Below are 16,824 nucleotides of genomic sequence, written 5' to 3'. Positions count from 1 at the left end.
GCCTGTCATTAAAATTGATCTCTACTACCCTTCCAAATTGACGTCACATTCAACTGTAAATATCATCAAATAAGCTGTCACCTCATTTCCCTTATCTGTGTTTTTTTCTCCCAAAAGATAGATTTCTTCTGTAAGACTGAACAGTAGAATTCTTCTTAATTATTTCTGACATTTCACCAATGGCATCTTGTGGCTTTTCCTCAGAGGACAGAAATGTCTGGCCTCTGTCCTTTAGAAGCAAGGGGAGAAAACAACATCCACTTCTTTTTCAAATGGTCTGAACCAAAACACACCTCAGAAATTAAACTCTGATGGTCGTAATTAAGTAAAAAGAATTAAAGAAATGAACGCGAACCTTTCAACTTGTGAACAGACTTCACAAAAACCTTATGCCAATGCTTTCAAAACATGCGCTGAACTTTTGCTTCTTGCGCATCCCAGTCTCTATGTGTACTTAATGATAGCACAGAAGTGGTCATGTGAATTGGCCCTCAGGGATCTCAGGGCCAGGTAGGGTGCTTCTGTATAAACGGCAGATTCCTCCTCTAAGACAGATGCAATTATGTGACAGAGAAAACAGAGAGATGGAATTTGAAAGGTGTACAGAAGCAAACATTTTAACAGTAACAGCCCAGCACGTCCTGAAGATATTCTTCCTCAGGGGCACTTAGATGTAAAACACTATACAGTACCCTACACTGTTATTTCAAAACAGGGTTGTACATCAGTGCCTCTGAGGGAAAAAAAATCTTAAAAACATATCATGCCATTAAATGCTTATTTTTCTGCACTTTTGAAATGGCATCTTGGCTCCCTCCTTTTTCCTTTGAAATTTTGTGACAACCAAGGGGACTATTGAAAATCAACAGTCATTTGCCCTTTCTGCATATACACTAAATGTGCTGCAGGCATTTCTTGGGTGCCAGAGGGCATTATACTGTCGCTGATGCTATTTTACATCTACAGCAAGACAGGGAGCAGTCATTAGGAGTTTTGGAGGCATGTGAGATCAGTACACTGATAATAACTATTTCTCTGTAACATCTGAATTGGGACAGGGTGATAAGGCCTTGGACCGATGCGTGGATGCAGTGGTGGGCTAAATGTGGGCTAATAAATTACATCCGAATCCTGGCAAAATGGATACTCTGTGTGTGAGTGGTTCCTGAGCCCAGGAAGTCAGTACACTGCTGTCCTGGATGAGATTACACTCTCTTCGAAGGAACAGATGCATAATTTGGGGGTGCTCGGGCGCAGATTACTTGAGAAACTACCTACCCCTTTCACTGTGGTCTCTGGGAGAATTTCTTCTATATGTCCCATGCTCTGCAGTAACTTGGAGCTCCTCCCTCTTCGAACTTTCTAATCAGAGATTTTAAAATGTACAAAACAAAACAGGGCTTTCGGTGTGACTGAGAAGGGGAGACTGATATTGACAAGCTGGAATGTGTGCAGCGGAGAGCAACCAAGATGATAAAGGGTCTGGAAACCAAGCCTTATGAGGAGTGGTTGAGGGAGCTGGGTGTGTTTAGCCTGGAAAAGAGGAGAGTGAGAGGAGATATGATATGATATGATATGATATCTCAAGGATACCACAAGGAAGATGGAACAAGCTTGTTTTCTTTTTGCTCCGGAGGGCAGGACCCAAACCAATGGATTCAAATTTCAATGAAGGAGATTCCAACTATACGTTGGGAAGAACTTTCTGAAGGTAAGAGCTGTTCCACAGTGGAATGGACTACCTTGGAAGACCGTGGAGGTTTTTAAACAGAGACTGGATGGCAATCTGTCAAAGATGCTTAAGGTATGATTCCTGCATTGCAGGGTGTTGGACAAGATGATCCTTTGGATCCTTTCCAACGTTACAATCATGGGTGTAGCCAGGGGGGCACGTGGGGGAATAGTCACAGCTGGAAGGTATCTATCTTCAAACTTTTCTGACCTATTACAGCTTCAAAACTCATTCCCAAAGGACACACAAATCATGTAAATGAGTAGAAATACTTAACTAACTGGCCAATTGCATCACAGATAACTCGGTTCTGCCCCCACAATATAAAGCCTGCCCCCCTAAAATAAATGCTGGCCACACCCATGTCTACAATACCATGATTCAAAGTTTGATTTTATTGTTAATATTTTATATTGTTTTATGGGAGACTGTTTGGAGGTATTTGTCTATAAATCTTGTAAAATTAAATGAAGAATTTTGCACGATCGATACTCTCTGTGTGCAGCAAAAGTGTAAGTGTATGAAGAATAGTTTGTGTGTCCTTTGGGAATGAGTTTTGAAGCTGTAATAAGTCAGAAAAGTTTGAAGATAGATACCTTCCAGCTGTGACTATTCTCTGTTTTCTCATTCTATGTACATGTTACTTGCATCTACTGAACATTTAACTAATGCAGTATCTCATATGTCAGCTACCTGTTTTACCTGGCACAAAACTGTCTAATATTCTCAGAAACTAAATACCATAACCCTTCTGAACATTATGCACTGTGACCTTAAATGTGCAAATGTGGATTCTCAGGTGTAAGGAAATATATAATTTAAAGTTAATACATCAAACATTTGCCATTAAACCCCATGGAAGTGGCCTTCTCCTTTGATTTGCTAACTGCTATACTATGAATCGCTTGTTCACTTCATGTAAAACAAGCATACCTATTTTCCCTTGTCAAATGTTAGATGGTATGGAGATGATGTATTATGTTTGTTTAATCCAGTACTTTTAGCAGAACTACAGGAAGCAAAGGCAGGGCAAGCACAAACCAGGTGTAAAGTAATCTATCAAGAAAACAGAAGATGAATTACTTACAGCACTGTCAAATGTGAACTGCAAGGCAGTGTACACACAATATTAAACTGAAAGCCAAAGGGAAAAAAGGCGCAGACGCAATGTTTCATGTCCACACACACACACACACACTACATAGACAAGGGTTAAACAATAGTTGCGTGACAGTTTAGATAGACACAAGACAGAAAATGGATGCTCTTTCAAGATAAACTACTTTTACCGGCTTCTCTCTCGCTCAGTGGCAAGACACATTTACATTATCAATTGCTAATTCTGTCACCAAGTCTTGGCATGGTTGGGCATTTACCAAGGATCCATGTTCCAGCAAGAGCCAAGCTGAAAAGAGCCCCAGAGACTTGTTGCAGGAATGAGCTGCAGGTCTGGCTGCTGGGGTGGGGCAGTCCTGCAGAGCCACCCTCCCAAGAGCAGCATCTTTGCTGCTTACCTGGGGTGGGATAGGATGGTAGCAAAATCAGGGCTACATGGGCATCCCAGTAGGAGTGCTGGATGGCTCTGGTGGTGCAGTCACACAGCCTTGTCCTCACCACTGCCCTACCCCACCAGTCCAGCTGATGAGACTGATTCACTGAGGAAGGGCACCCATGGAGAATGTCTTGCCCAAAGACCCTCCAAAATCTGAAGCTGACACTGAATCTGAGGATGGCTGAAGCAGGGACAAAGAGGAAGGAATGTGAGTTTACTTTCCTAACCCATTTACTGATTTCTGAAAGAGTGGGGATAAATATATCTGGAAGACATACTACCTGACCTAGAAATGCAGCTGCTTAATCCTATATATCTGGAAACAAGCCGGGACTATTCAAGGCTGGTTCACAAATGCACTTGGTCACTAGAAAGTGATTGCTAGCATGTAATACTTTAATGAAGTCAGTTCATCATATACAAGTCATCAAGGCTGTAATTCTAAACCCATTTACTTGGGAGTAAGTCCCACTGAGTTCAACAGAAGTTCTATGCAGATAGATACAGATATAGGATTGTACTGCATGGCTATGGTCATACATATGCTTATCCAGAAACATTGAACTCAATTAGACTTACTCTCAGCTAAGTATTATCAGACTGCAGAATGTCCCATTTGTGCACACTAATGTGAAATATCAAATAATCAGGTGATGTCCTTCATGTGTAAAGGAAGATCTTTGGGGGCAAGAGAAATTTCACTCTGTTCACTCTTAGATTTTCTATCTTCCTTATCACTATGTTGCTTGTTCCAGAGAAGTGTACTTCTATTCATAAAATAAATACAGAAACAAAAGGTTCCGATAATAAATGTAAGATTAACTCTGAATAATCTCAGAGTTGCTTTGTCAGGCTTACTTAGAGATATTTATTTTTTTCTGAAGTCATTATCTATACGTAAATCTTAAGGGAGGGAACATTTATAAAGGAATTGATAGAATTATAAGGAGGAATTGATCCTTATTTATCCTTTAATTTCAGTATTCTGCTTCCATTAGTTCATGATATTAAAATACTATTAAGCTGCTCACTGAACAAACAAATTGACAAGACATTAGAAAAACCAGAATCACTAAATGAATATTTCAATGAATGAATGTCTATTAAGTGTGTTAGTAACTAGTTAACACACAACAGACCACTATGACATCTTTATACACAGGGCAAACAGCACCTGATTTCATACAAATAGCATAGCTGCCGTACCAGTGCATATATTGTATCTGTTCAGCAAACACTGTGCAGCAACAAGGCCTAATAAATTCATTGCAACAAAATCCTCTCATAGAATGCAGGGGTTATGAGACCAGGTGTTAAGGGAGGTCTGATCTCTTAAATTTCCCAAGATGGTAGCATCTGCGTTGTTACTCCTTGCACTTTATGTCAAGTTCAAGCCCTAAGGTAACCTAAAAACCCTAAACAAGTAATACTCACAGGAATATTTTGGTGGCTGAAGGAAATTCTGGCTGCAGTGGATTTGAAACAGCCATTGTTGAAACAGGGATCTATTTTAGGGGAAAGGGTTTTATTCAGTGCTGGGGTTTATCAAGACAGAAATGTGCTTACTCCATCAACAACTGTATCTGCTAGTGCATCCTGCCTCTGGGAACTCCTATGGGGAAATGCAAAATCTGTACCTAATGTTACTGTTGCGTGGAGGGCAAAATCTGCCCTCCATCCCTAACACTGATACAAAAGCCCAGGGGGAAGTTACAATATATATCTGTGCATAGAGGACACACATACCCGGCTTCCCGTAATATACAAAGCGTGTTCTCCCATCGAAGAGAGCACGGGTTGCAGAAGGGTTAAAGGAGCAGCTCCAAGTTAATGGGAGGGGGTTTTGGGCTGGCCACAGCTAGGATTGGTTAAGGCAAGTTGCTGGGGAGTTTAGCATGTTGCTAGTTGGTTGATTGACAGTTCTTGCCTTTATAACCTAAGTTTGTGAAACTTTGGTTTCACTTTTGCGGTGTGCAACGGATCTCCCGCCCGCCCTCCCTAATTTGGGAACGGCGCTTTTGCTGCTTGACCTTGCTATGCCTGTCATGGGGTTGTCTGCTTTGAAGCGGGAGCCTGGTAGGAATTTATCCGGTGGCTGATTGGCTTTTGTCACTGGTTTTGCCTACTACGTAGCAAATCGTCACAACTTGTAAGGTTGGCGGTTAGGCATTGGTATAAATTTGCTTGCACTAGGGGTCAGGATAGGCTGGGCCTGCCCCTAGTAACGCTGCTTCAGAGGTATGGATAGGCTGGGCCTACCTCTGAATGCGCGGGGCAGGGGTAGGAAATTGGTTGGGCCTACCCCTGAAAATAAGGGTATTCTGTTAAAAGAATCCAGGGACTCTTTCTGCTTTTGTCCATACCCAGTGGTGGGAGGCTTGGGCCAAGCGGAGTCCTAGGGAGCATTTGGGGGAGAGGCCTGGGTCGTTGCCCGACTCCGCTTCTGCCTTAGGTGTTCACCCTTTTCTGACTTCGCCCTCAAAAGCGAATGTCAGCTGTCCCATGGCTGGGGGGACAGTAGTCGGTTCCAATGCCTAAGCAACCACTCACATTGGCTGTATTTAAATAAAGTTGTGGCCAAAATTATGCCAAAAACCCAAACCAAAATTAATGTGTCATGTCTGAATTACTGGGGGGAGCTGGGACGGTAACCTCGACATGCAAACCCTTCACATAAACAAACACAAATTGCCCATGATTATGACAGGCATTTTGTTATGTTTTTTTTTTTAAAAAAAAGGTTACAGCTTTTTTGTGTGTCAATGATCAAGAACTAACTTGTATTGATATTGCTTTATTTCCACCCCAACTTTAGGATAAGCCCTCACAAGGTGACTTGGAAGCCACCCAGAATGGCTGGGAAAACCCAGCCAGATGGGCGGGGTATAAATATATTATTATTATTATTATTATTATTATTATTATTACAATTAAAAATGTTCAAACAGATGAACACACACATAAAACAACAGATGCAATTACACTGCTGCCTGTCACTTCCTGTTAGCAAGAGGGGAAGGGGCAAGGCAGCAGGGAGCTCAGTGTGAGCACAGCAGCCGGAGTATCGGGATTGGCTCTGCCATTGTACCCACACTGCCTTGCCCCTCCCAGTAACCAGCAGTGACATGTGGTAATGGGAACCCAGGTAGGCAACACCCCTCTGCCCATGCTGCCCTACCAGCTGCTACTGTAATCATATATAGAGGACCAGCAATAAATGCCTGGCAGGATAATTTAGGGACTGTTCAAAGCTGGCAGGAGTGGGGGCTCAGTAGAGAGCTTGAAGGAGGGAATTCTGCAAGTCTGGGGCCATCATAAAAAAGGCCTAGTCCCTGTTACTGCTAAATTTATCAACCTGAGCGGCCTCTCAAGTAGATATTAGGGCTCAGGACTACTCAGGCAGTACCACTGTCATGGCATTGCTCATCCATTTTCCCAATGTCACATTTGCTACCAGGGCAAGGGCAAGGCCACTCCTCTTATATGGATTAAGTTTATAATAATAATAAATTTATTAAAGCGGTCTCAGACCAGCTCCAATGGATTAAGTTTAAGTTTTGTTGCCTTCATTAGCTTTGTCATTCCTACATTGCAGGGGGTAGGACTGATGGCCCTTTGGGTCACTTCCAACTCTGCAATTCTATGTGTCTATCTCAAAACTACCCCAGGATCCTTGTTGAATGTTTCTCTGCCTCTTGGGGGTGGGGCTAAAGGTCTGGCCCCACTTCTCTCTCTACATACGTATTCCTTGCACACAAGTAACATGTAAACAGGGCTCATGTTTCAGCTGTTAGGAAGACGACTGACCTGGGACAAGTGTGTGGGTCAAAACCACATAATATCCCATTACAGAGATCACTGTCTCATCATCCCCTATTCAGCAAAGCAGAAATGTGTGTTTTTTATTCTAAAAATGTACCCTGGAGCAAAATAACTTAATCAAAGGTATATGGCCTGATTTCCTGACAATACAAACAAGGAATCAGCTAAAACCTTTTCTTTTCTTTTCTTTTCTTTTTAAGAGCCTATGTGATGGAAGAGAGTGAACATCGGAAGCTTCCGTCCTTTATTTTTTCATTTATTTTTGTCTTTGCACATGAAGGCAGCAAACAAGGCAAGTTTTTTTTTAAAAAAGTCAGCTTACTGTGGACTGACTTCAGCAGTCTGAAAGAAGCAATAATTGATTTCAATAATTAATTCCTGCTGACTAAAATAATGCTGCTGTTTATGCACACCTCCCTGAGACCCAGTTAAAAGGAACTTTGAGTCAGGAATGCATAAACAGTAACATTACTTTGGGGAGCAGAAGTCCCCTAACATACTGCAGATTTGGGAAGGGCTTTTCAAGCCCCCAGGCTATATGAAAGTTTATTTCTGCTTTCCCATATTGCCTCATGATAACCCTGAATGAAGTTCACAGAATCTGAAAAGCTAAGCAGAGGAAGTAGGAATAGCTTTGACAGCCGAGAAGGTCTCATGCCATAACACTCCTCTAAGTTTGATCAAGGCAGAGACAGGGAGTTCATATTTCTTTTCAATTTTTCTTTCTTTTCAGGTTTGTTTTAAAAGTATATTTGTTGCTGCTGTTGTTATTTGTAGTGGGACACGGGTAGAGCTGTAGTCTAAACCACCGAGCCTCTTGGGCTTGCCGATCAGAAAGTCGGCAGTTTCAATCTGTGTGATGAGGTGAGCCCCCGTTGCTCTGTCCCAGCTCTAGCCAACCAAGCAGTTCAAAAGCATACTAGCGCAAGTAGATAAATAGGTACCGCTGCAGCAGGAAGGTAAGTGGTGTTTCTGTGTGCTCTGGCTTCCACCTCGGTGTCCTGTGTGCCAGAAGCTGTTTAGTCATACTGGCCACATGACCCAGAAAACCTGTCTGCAAACAAACACCAGCTCCCTTGGCCTGAAAGCGGAGATGCGTGCTGCACCCCATAGTCGAATTTGACTGCACTTAACCATCCAGGGGTCCTCCACCTATACTTTTACCTGTTATTTGTAGCATCCCATGTTTCCTGTTGGCATATCTTTCCAGAAAAAGGTAAGTGCTGGGGTTTAAGGGTACGAGCCAGATTTCCGTCTCCTCTCCTCACCAGCATACCCTCCGGCCACCGCCATATTTGCAGCCCTGTCTCACGTAGCAACTGCAGAAGATGGTGCAGAGAAAACAATTGGACCACGGCCACATCCACACTGCAGAAGGTGGGCTAGGTGGGCAGGATAGTTGGACCTCATCCAGGTTGACTACTGTGCACATGGCAGTGAGATGAGTTCGGGGTCCACACTGAGCAGGCAAAAGCGGGAAGTCAGTGGCAGCTGGTGAGAATCTGGCTTAGATGGGAATGCTGAGCCATAGGACGCCCACTATTGCTCATTGCAATGCCCACCCCTCCAACCACAGCATGGGGAGCACTGGACTGCTTTGCTTGTCTGGTTGGGATATACAGGCGTCCCTCCACTTACACAGGGTTTATGTTCTGGGCATTCAGGTCAACACAGGATGAATGATTTTACTCTGCACATGCTCAAAAGACATTATCTTTTATTCACAGGTTTGTACAAAGTCAGGTGTACTTCTAATAACTTAGAATCATAGAATCATAGAGTTGGAAGAGACCACAAGGGCCATCCAGTCCAACCCCCTGCCAAGCAGGAAACACCATGAAAGCATTCCTGGCAGATGGCTGTCAAGCCTCCGCTTAAAGACCTCCAAAGAAGGAGACTCCACCACACTCCTTGGTAGCAAATTCCACTGCCGAACAGCTCTCACTGTCAGGAAGTTCTTCCTAATGTTTAGGTGGAATCTTTCTTGTAGTTTGAATCCATTGCTCCGTGTCCGCTTCTCTGGAGCAGCAGAAAACAACCTTGCACCCTCCTCTATATGACATCCTTTTATATATTTGAACATGGCTATCATATCACCCCTTAACCTTCTCTTCTCCAGGCTAAACATACCCAGCTCCCTAAGACGTTCCTCATAAGACATTGTTTCCAGGCCTTTGACCATTTTGGTTGCCCTCTTCTGGACACGTTCCAGCTTGTCAGTGTCCTTCTTGAACTGTGGTGCCCAGAACTGGACACAATATTCCAGGTGAGGTCTGACCAGAGCAGAATATAGTGCTACTATTACTTCCCTTGATCTAGACGCTATACTCCTATTGATGCAGCCCAGAATTGCATTGGCTGTTTTAGTTGCTGCATCACACTGTTGACTCATGTCAAGTTTGTGGTCTACCAAGACTCCTAGATCCTTTTCACATGTACTGCTCTCAAGCCAGGTGTCACCCATCCTGTATTTGTGCCTTTCATTTTTTTCCAACTTCATGCAATCTGTCCTAAGCAGCTTCCTGTATGCATTTGCCTGGCAAACCTAACTTGTGAATATGGATGTCACCACAATATCAGAAAGATGGCCAAGAAAAAAGTGTTTTCTCTGAAGCTTTCTGTGTAAAAAATAAAATAAAAAGGTGGCCAAACGCAGTAATGTAGGACAGACCTAGTTTTGTCAATGGCTCTGTTTCAGTGATATTACTGTATGAGGTTATAATTAGTTTGTTTGACCCACAAGTGATGAGAAATGCTGAATAGCTAAAAAACAAAAAATCCTGACAAAATAACTAAAATCATCTTCATTACTGAATTTTCTTTATACTGTATAAACTTGCTTATATATACCTTTGGAGATTTGTGTAGTTCAGAGGCTTTCAGAACACTTTAAACCACTATAACTGGTCCAATAAATGATATATTTCTCTGTTTTAAGGATCCTAAATTGAACAAAGCACTTTACACATTTTTTAACATCTCCTGCGGTGTTTTCGGGATATTAAGTCTGATGGAAGAGAAAAATTCCACACAATACATGTTTTACCATGTATGATGTATGAGTACTGTACAAGCTTGGACACAGATATTTGAATATTTTAAATTTCAGATGATTTACAGTACTTTAACACCTCGATTCTTTTTATCAATGACCTTATTTATATTATATCAACTATCAGCAAATTTATGCCCCCAGATTTCCGATTCTTTTCCAAGCCTGAATTTACTGCAGCTGATTATGAGTGCAACCTTTTATCACTAATGTGATGCCCATAAAATCTCTCTCTCTCTCTCTCTCTCTCTCTCTCTCTCTCTCTCTCTCTCTCTCTCTCTCTCTCTCTCTCTGTGTGTGTGTGTGTGTGTGTGTGTAAGCTCTGCACTGCTCACATATATTCACTATTAACTGCATGCAGGTATACTACAAAATGTTGACCTTGTCTGACTCCGCTGGTCCCATGGTGGTGAGGTTCCTGCTGTAAAGAACAGAATAAAAGCACAGCTAGGCCAGATGTTTTTCCTATTAAATAGATTAACTTAGCCCAAATGTAAAATTAAGAAAACATACTGGTTCTGATTTACTATCAGTCCATGATCTGTTGCTGCAAAGGGAACAACGGACAGTCCTGAACAGCCAACTTGCAATTTATTAAGAACAGCAAGGGAATTCCATACCCTCACCCCTGACTGCTCTAAAAATGCTGAACGGAGGGCCCCGGCCTAGTGATGAAAGCTGCTTTCTGACAGTAAAAGCTGAGTAAAAACAACATTAAAATCATTTAGAGAATGCCTGGTAAAGTACTGCCACAGAATACTCAAGACCCCACAAAAGATACTTGTTTCCAGAAGGCTCTAAAAAGTATAATTCCAAGGTCTGCCTGAGGTACTTCCTTTCACAAATGAAATTTTTAGCTTTCTTGTCATATTTTTGTGAGCCACAAGGGAGCAATGTCCAGGGGATTAAATCCCTAAAAATAAAAAATAAATTTAAAAAAATGAGGCCATGCATTATTTTCCTTCGTTAAAATGTGATTTTGCTTCATAAGCCTCCCTTCCATAACCGGGAACGCAAATAAAAAGGTTTGTGTTCTGAAGTCATTAATGGCAGACAATGCTTATTCACCTCATAATTGCTTTGCCATTTGTGCCATAATCAGGGACCCTCTAAAAATTCTCACAAATCGAGGAAGCGTTTATTGTGTTTCTTTAAATTGATGGGACTATTTTATAAACAGACATATGGAGACTCAGAAGATGGGGGGACGACCCAAAATGTTGTCACCATGCAGATTTGCACCCCACATTAGCACTGACAGTTATTGCTCCCTTCAGTCTCCCCACTCCCCCAAATTCCTTAGGCTTTACTTAGGTCAGGCTTCCTCAACCTCGGCCCTCCAGATGTTTTTGGCCTACAACTCCCATGATCCCTAGGTAGCAGGACCAGTGGTCAGGGATGCTGGGAATTGTAGTCTCAAAATATCTGGAGGGCCGAGGCTGAGGAAGCCCGACTTAGGTACTTCCATTTTCCCTGATAACTTCTGGAAGCCAACCATCCTCAAAGAGCAGCATTGTCAAAATGGTGGTAAAAGGAGCATTCCCCACTCAGTACATTCCCCCCTCCATCTGCTGGAGCACCTAGGTAATAGAGGGACCATTTGTTTTTGCCAGTGAATGAGATGATAATGAGGCTTTCGTGTTTTATTATTGTTTGTGATGTACAGTATTAGCAGAGATGAAGTCGGAGAATGACACCACATTCCTATTCTAATACAAGCACATGTTCTATGCCACATAAACCTTTCTAGAGTGCTTGCATAGAACCACTATAGGCTGGCTTCTGCTGCACAGAAAGAGTAATCTGAATGTGGGGCTCACGGGTAGGCAGGGGTCGGAAGAGCCCCATTTGGTTACAGTAAATCCTATATAGTATAAGCAAAGTCATTTTCCAAGTGTACCCTTGTGTAACCAAATGGCACCACTCATGCCTAGGAAGGAGGAGGTATCAGCAACTTGGAGGAAAGCACATGAAAAACCTAAAAGGGGATCCTCTCCCCCAAAAGTGTCCAATGACAAGGAGTAAGCATGCTCAGTGGCCATGCAATACTGGCTCACTGATGAAAGTGGGGAGGGTAATATGGGAAACTGGGGGAGAATGGAATTAAATGGTGCTCCCTGGAAGAGGGCATGGCTGACTGGCTAACCCCACCCCCCAAGTGATCCATAGTGCAATGTTTTGCTGCGAGTCCCACTTTTCATTCCTTGTTCTCACCCTTCCAACTCCATCCCACTGCTGTAGGTAGTACTAAGTGGTATAAAATATATATGGAAAAAGCAGTATAAAAGTAATAGTGTGCCAAGTTCAACTAAACAAACGTGGGAGCCAGTGCAATGAGTCCAACTAGGGCAATAGGGATTCCCCTCTGTCCCCCTCCCCCTATGTGCCCCTGAGCCAGTATTGGGAGAACCCCCAGGACACCATGCAGGGGGAGAAAACAGGAGATTGTTCCATTTGGCACAGCAGAAACACTTGTGCTGAAGGAACTATTGCCTTAGTGAGATTTGAGGGTCTTGCAGCATTGCCTTTCAGCCTATTCGTTTCTCTTTTGGGGCGCTTATGCACAGTTCCTGACAAGGTGCAGTACATCAGTGTTTTTCAACCTTTTTTGGGCAAAGGCACACTTGTTTCATGAAAAAAATCACGAGGCACACCACCATTAGAAAATGTTAAAAAATTTAACTCTGTGCCTATATTGACTATATATAAAGTAATTTTTCAATTTTTCCCATGGCACACCAAGCAACATCTTGCGGCACACTAGTGTGCCACGGAACAGTGGTTGAAAAACACTGCAGTACATCACCAGATTGTAAATTTTGAAATATTATTTGAACAGGATGGGGCAGGGGAGCCACTATTTACAGAACTGCCTCAGTGGAACACTGGGAATTTAGCTGCCCATTAAACTACAAAGAATTATTAATCTGGTTATGAAAATTTCCCTTTAGATCTCAGCTTTGACATTTCATTTACACAGAGATACGAACAATTTCTTCTTCTAAGGGACGTTTCCTACTCACATCCCACTGTAAGAGAGTCAATTTAGGAAGATTTGCTGACTGTTAAAAGTCCTATTTCCACATCAGAGGAAGAAGCAAAGTGCCACTCTCAGCAGTGTGAATCTGGCCAGGATCCAAGGAAGCAAGGGCTGACTTAGATCTCAGTGGGTGGTGACCATTATGCATTTGGGGGAAAGCAGTTCCAACCTGGCAGGAGAACTGGTTGTAGCGTAGAGGGGGAAATGGAGGGCGGGGGGATAAAGTACAGCTACTAAAGTCACCTAGTGCCATTAGCCTTCCCTGCTGTGGGTTAGTATATCGAAATTAGGCTCTAAGAAGAGATTGCTGTTCGCAACGAGGATATCAAACAAAGCAAATTGGAGGTAATATGATGCTGTTAACATCAGACGCGCCACATAAAATGCTGGTAAGAAGCAGGGATTATGAAGGACTTCCACTGAGAACAAGCATTTGGTTAAACAATGATACAGCGAAGGCCTTAACCTCATGTCCCCCCACAATGATTTGGCCTTTAGACGAGAGAGAATACAGAGGGAGCGTTTTGACAAGCAGCCCTAAGCCAGTGGCAATTAGTCCCATATGAAATGTGAGTCTATAGTAACACATGCATCCTCCTACAGTAGGAGCGGGGAGGGGGGGGATACTTTTTCAAACAAAGGAAAGAAACAGAATATTTTAATTCAAAGGAAGCTAACTTGTAATACCTTGAGTCATATTTTAATTAGATAGGCTACCTGTGAAGAGACCGGAGATGCAATTCCCTCAGTCCACTGGACTTCCATTAGGCAAATCAGTTATTAATTTAAACCTGAAATTAAAATACAAAAGTAATAAATACGAAGAAAGACGCAATTAAGAGCTCTTCTTATGCTGCTACAAATCTTACATTCTGAAAGTCGGCATCTACCAAAATCTTTATGAGAATGCTGCATCTATTATTTGAGTATGGCTATCACAGAAAGTTAAGTCAAAATCCATGTTATAGTCCTGAAGAGACTGAGCATCTCTCCCCATCTTGAAAGGCTGGATTATACTTTTGTAACTCTTATCTGTTCAAGGGATTCCCTTTTTTTGTGTGTGTGTGTGAAGCCACACAAAAGCAGAGTTTTGGAGATGTGATGAATAAAATAATAATTTAGAAGCTTCTGTCCTGAAGGCAAGCCAGCTCAAGGCTGGTGATTATGATGCTTTGGATATACAAAGTGCTGACTATGTCCCATTGAGACCAATGAAATAAATTCATTGCAAATAACTCTAGTCCCAAGGTTTTCCATTGTATTTAGTCAAACCAGATTTTAGCTGGATCGGGGCTATACAAATATCAAGGGTCACTGCCATCCTGCCCCCTCATACTGGTGATGATTAAATATCCCATCTGTATCACTTTTTACAAGCCCAGAAGCAATACAGATTTACCACTCAGTTTAGTAGATTTACCATCCAAAACAGCTGATAAAACTGAATACATCTAGTTTTATATTTGTCATAATAATAATAATAATAATAATAATAATAATAATAATAATAATAATGCCAGCTGAGACTGTTACTCATGAAATTAGAAAGTTACATATCAGAATTCTTGTGCAGTTGATAACCTGATCAAGTGTGGTCCATCTGAAAATTAACCTGACTTCACTAAGGAAAAGGCAAGTGGATGAATGCAAAAGAATTGTGCATGTTGCAAATAGGATACCCAGTACAAGTTATAAAGTGATTTGCTTTATAAAGCAACCATTTCACAACTTACTTCTGCAAAAGCACAAAAAAAGAAAAATCAAGCACAGTCCACTGAAGATGATTGTGGTGATGATGAGGCAGAGATAGTATTTTCATTAGGTTTCAACAAATATGCAGAATTAAGCTAAGAACTTGGAATTAGCATGTGAATTTCAAAACTGAACGATAGCAGACTGTAATGAAGATTAGTTACTCCTATGTTCCACACTTATAAAACTGAAGTATTTCATGCAGGAGGTTCCGAATGAGACCACTAGCAAAATTCTAATAGCATATTTATATAAGAACTGATATCACTCAGTGGTATGTGAAATATTGGGAAAGGAAGTTTCATGTTTGCTTAGGTTGAAGGGCAGGCTGGAAATGGTCAAATGAATATATAACATGTCTCCTGAATATAATGGAGAAGATATTCTTAAAGAATTTGATGAGGTGTTTAATGAGCTTGGATACATTATGGATATAATACATCATGTAATATAGATCCAAATGTGCTGCCAAAAATATATGTGCCATTTAAGCCCCATTAGCACTAGGGAACCAAGGAGATGCTGAAATCAACCGGATGATAAAATTAGATGTCACTGACAAAAATTCAGCTATCTCTTTATTTGTCTTCAGGAAGGAGAACCCTAACATGAGCAGCACCTTTGACTCTGGGTGTGGGGTGAAGAGGTTATGGGTGTTTTCTTCTGCCTGCAATGGATATTTTCATGTGAGTTGTTCAGTGATGAGAGTCTTAACTGCTATAAATTCCATTTTCCTTACTAGAGATATCACAGTTTTCAAGACTGCTTGACTTTGCATGTAACAAATGGAAATAAATGCTGAATAGTGATTCTGAAACTGTCACGGGTGAGCTTCTGTCTTTGTCTACTATCATTGTCTTCACTCATATGTTGATCTTGAATAGCAACCAATGCTAATGGGAAATGGGCAAAATGACATCATAGCTTTGGCAATGTCCAGACCAATTTAGTAGTCACTCTGCTCTGAAAGTAGCAGGACACACTCAAAACATATGTGGGACAATTGCTTTAATCAGCCAAGTGTCAAGGAGAAGTGAATTCCATACTGTGGGACCTTCCCAAGGTCTTAATCACCATCCCCTTCACAAAAACAGATGGTATCCAGGAGAAAATGTCAATCAAAGGAAAGTAAGTTTTAGGTTCAATCTGCATATTCAGAACTCTGACTCCCTGCATCAGGAGCTAAAGGTTGTAGACCCATCCCCTTCAAGGACCATACAGAAAAAATATCCAGTCAGTTCCTCATCAGCACCTAAAATAATGAACAAGGTTGTAATAGCTACAATTAAGTGATGGAGAACAAAAGACTAAAGGGGGGCTGGGATGGAGAGTTGTGTGAGGGAGCAGGCTGGAAGAAGCTTGGGACAGACATGTCCTGCTCTGGGCCGGACTAGGAATCCCATAGGAACTGAATGAGGAAGCAACATCTTCAGGGTGTTAATTCTGTGAGACCATCCATCATATACTCAGGTTGTAGATATGTGTTAATAAAACCATATATCCTAAAGACACCACAGTCATTATCTAACAGTTGCAGCAAGGTCAGACAGGCTAAAGCTCAGACGGAACTCAGGTTTGCAAGAGAGGTTAAAATAATTTAAAAGTTTTCTTCAACTATGTTTGCAGCAAGAGTAAGAAGAAACAAGAACTAGGTTCTCTGCGTGGAGATGATGGAGAAATGCTATAGGGTGACAGAGAGAAGAAAGATAGAACTGGTCAACACCTACTTTTCCCCCTTTCTTCACCCAAAAGGAAAGCAGTGTCCAACCTGATGATAACAGAATAAACAATGCAAGGAGGGAGCTGCAGCCCAAGATAAGAAAAGAAAAAGTGACAAGTGGGGTGCTGCAGGGTTCTGTCCTAGGCCCATTGTA

Source organism: Lacerta agilis, chromosome 1, assembly GCF_009819535.1.
Source record: "Lacerta agilis isolate rLacAgi1 chromosome 1, rLacAgi1.pri, whole genome shotgun sequence".
In the NCBI taxonomy this organism is placed as follows: Eukaryota; Metazoa; Chordata; class Lepidosauria; order Squamata; family Lacertidae; genus Lacerta; species Lacerta agilis.
The sequence above is the reverse complement of the archived record's forward strand: the minus strand, read 5'-3'. Positions refer to the sequence as shown.